Raw genomic sequence first — 3,408 nt, forward strand, 5'->3', positions numbered from 1 at the left:
CTACTTTGTCTCACTGCCGGCGGAAGTAAAACAGTGTGACCTCTAGCGGAAGTAAAATGCTCCAGCGCATTGTGTGTTGAATTAGCAGAAAGTCGATTGTACTGTTGTATTTAAACTCAGTATTTCAGCAACCATGTCTTCAGTTCAGCATCTCAGAGAGTTTATCAGAGAGCGACTATCTGCTGCTGCTCAAGAAATCTTCACAGAGGTTGAAAAAACCATCATTTGCTACGAGGAAGAGCTCGATGCTCAGCGCAGGATGATGGGGATCGACTGGAAACCAGAAATAAAGCTACACGTAGTCGGTTCGGAGCTGCAGAGACAAAGTTCTGGTAGGTCTGGATAAAGGTGCTGATGTTTTCACTGCAGACAGAGATCCGTCAGCGGCGATAGTTGCTGCAGCTCCAGCTGCTGCTGAACAGGAACTGTTTTAGCTGCTAGCTCTGATGCTACAGAGGCTAGCACAAACGTGGTAGCACAAAGAGAAAACCTGTTTGAGTCAAGCCGCCTGACTACATATACAGGTCCTTCTCAAAAAATTATCATAATGTGGTAAAGTTCATTATTTTCCATAATGTCATGATAAAAGTTAAATTGTCATATATTTTAGATTCATTGCACACCAACTGAAATATTTCAGGTCTTTTATTGTTTTAATTTTGATGATTTTGGCAAACAGCTCATGAAAACCCAAAATCCCTGTCTCAAAAAATTAGCACATCATGAAAAGGTTCTCTGAACGAGCAATTAACCGAATTAATCATCTGAATCGACAAAGTAATTCTAAACTCCTGCAAAAGATTCCTGAGGCTTTTAAAAACTCCCAGCCTGGTTCATTACTCAAAACCGCAATCATGGGTAAGACTGCTGACCTGACTGCTGTCCAGAAGGCCATCATTGACACCCTCAAACAAGAGGGTGAGACACAGAAAGAAATTTCTGAACGAATAGGCTGTTCCTAGAGTGCTGTATCAAGGCACGTCAGTGGGAAGTCTGTGGGAAGGAGAAAGTGTGACAGAAAACGCTGCACAACGAGAAGAGGTGACCGGACCCTGAGGAAGATTGTGGAGAAGGGCCGATTCCAGACCTTGGGGGAAGCAGTGGACTGAGTCTGGAGTAGAAACATCCAGAGCCACTGTGCACAGGCGTGTGCAGGAAATGGGCTACAGGTGCCACTTTCCCCAGGTCAAGCCACTTTTGAACCAGAAACAGCAGCAGAAGTGCCTGACCTGAACTACAGAGAAGCAGCACTGGACTGTTGCTCAGTGGTCCAAATACTTTTTTTGGATGAAAGAACATTTTGCATGTCATTCGGAAATCAAGGTGCCAGAGTCTGGAGGAAGACTGGGGAGAAGGAAATGCCAGAAGTCCAGTGTCAAGTACCCACAGTCGGTGATGGTCTGCGGAGCCATGTCAGCTGCTGGTGTTGGTCCACTGTGTTTTATCAAGGGCAGGATCGATGCAGCAGCTATCAGAGGATTTTGGAGCACTTCATGCTTCCATCTGCTGAAAAACTTTATGGAGATGAAGATTTCATTTTTCAGCACAACCTGGCACCTGCTCACAGTGCCAAAACCACTGGTATTACTGACCATGGTGTTACTGTGCTCAATTGGCCTGCCAACTCTCCTGACCTGAACCCCATAGAGAATCTGTGGGATATTGTGAAGAGAAAGTTGAGAGACGCAAGACCCAAAACTCTGGATGAGCTTAAAGCCGCTATCGAAGCATCCTGGGCTCCATAACACCTCAGCAGTGCCACAGGCTGATTGCCTCCATGCCACACCGCATTGAAGGCTGCAAAAGGATTCCTGACCAAGTATTGAATGCATAACTTAACATAATTATTTGAAGGTTAACTTTTTTGGTATTAAAACACATTTCTTTTATTGGTCGGATGAAATATGCTAATTTTTTGAGACAGGGATTTTGGGTTTTCATGACCTGTATGCCAAAATCATCAGTATTAAAACAATAAAAGACCTGAAATATTTCAGTTGGTGTGCAATGAATCTAAAATATATGACAGTTTAATTTTTATCATTACATTATGGGAAATAATGAACTTTATCTCAATATGCTAATCTTTTGAGAAGGATCTGTATTACTCTAATTGTTATGGTGGAAATCTGGAATACAAGATGTAAATTCGTAAACTCACACATGATTTTGTAAATCAGAGCAGTGGAGAGTATTGTGAAGGAGAGGGGGAGATGCAGAATGAGCTTTGTTTTTTTTCATGGGGGCTCAGAACAAATGGAAGAAATAAGTAACAACAATATATCTTTGTTTCTTATATTAAGTGAGCCAGTAATACGTATGGCGCTGTAGGTTCAACAGCCCTGATAGAGCACATAAAAACTGTAATCCTATCAATTCATTCGAAGCTAAAAGTTTAAAATCTGCATTTTAATTAATTGCTAAAGTTAAAAAAAATAAAATTGGTCTGAGGGATCAATTAGATATAGTAAAAAATATGTATTTATATTGTTAGCTCTTTAGTTGAGGTACCCAGACCAGTTCTACAGGGAAATGGGCAAATTGTGTCAAGTTAGAAACATGCAAATGATTTTCTCCAAATCTATATTTCTTAAATGTGTTTAATGAAATATCTCTCTGTTGCTGCACATTTGCTGTGTAGTTAAATGGATCAGATGATTCCAACAGTGATTACAGGAAATTATTTATTTGTGTTATCGCTAGCAGACATCCAGTTTTCATGAATGTAGCGTCTGATGGTTGCTATGGAGACATGATGGCTCCAGGATGTTCCTCTTAGCTGTAGTTCTCCTAAAGAGATGTTGACCTGCTCCACCATCCTCCTCAGTGTGTGATGTTGAGATAAACTCATCCAGCCTCGTCTCTCACAATTCTAGTTACTATGCTAAATGTAGAGTCAGAGCGATAACGAATAGGTTTCAATTTTAGGCCAGTCTTCTTATAGTGGCTTAGAGAAATGAATCTCTGTCTCAACATATTTATAACTCTGAAAACCAGAATATCAAATTTACTAAATTAAATTCCTACACAGTCTGATCAACTTTAAAAAGTGAGGCTAAACATAAGGTTATAAGTGTATTGTCTTAATGTATTTTTAGTTCTTCACTGTATGAATGGCTTTAAAGAATTAAACATTTAATTGTTAATAAAACATCAGTATGAAACCGTACCTCTAGATTAAAGTCTGAATGTACTTGAACTCCTTTTAACATTTTTGCCATGGCAACAATTTAATGCGGAGGGCACTTTACCTGCTTTTCAGTTAAAATCTAGAAACTAATTTTAGATTAACCATATGATGCCTATGGACCTTACCACAGGGGCCGCGTTTCATTGGCTAATGCCCATTTCACGTCACAGCGCAGCTACCACGTGCGTGACCATCTCACAAACACAAGCTACAGTAGT

General features: G+C 40.3%; 1 protein-coding gene and 1 long non-coding RNA gene across 4 annotated transcripts in view; one reads left to right on the forward strand and one right to left on the reverse strand.

Moving 5' to 3' along the window:
- The window catches only part of LOC106935777 (zinc finger protein OZF-like), a 29,687-nt gene that overhangs the window by 11,109 nt on the left and 15,170 nt on the right, over nucleotides 1–3,408 (forward strand). The window lies entirely within an intron of this gene.
- LOC106935780 (uncharacterized) overlaps nucleotides 266–3,408 on the reverse strand; it is a 17,569-nt gene continuing 14,426 nt past the window's right edge. Inside the window, exons 2-3 of the long non-coding RNA XR_001421969.1 lie at nucleotides 1,230–1,234; nucleotides 266–329 (exon numbers count right to left, since the gene is read on the reverse strand). This is a non-coding gene — a long non-coding RNA (uncharacterized LOC106935780). The remainder of the gene's footprint in view (nucleotides 330–1,229; nucleotides 1,235–3,408) is intronic.

This window comes from Poecilia latipinna, unplaced genomic scaffold, assembly GCF_001443285.1.
Source record: "Poecilia latipinna isolate Pla-1442-1.1 unplaced genomic scaffold, P_latipinna-1.0 Scaffold2021, whole genome shotgun sequence".
Classification (NCBI taxonomy): Eukaryota; Metazoa; Chordata; class Actinopteri; order Cyprinodontiformes; family Poeciliidae; genus Poecilia; species Poecilia latipinna.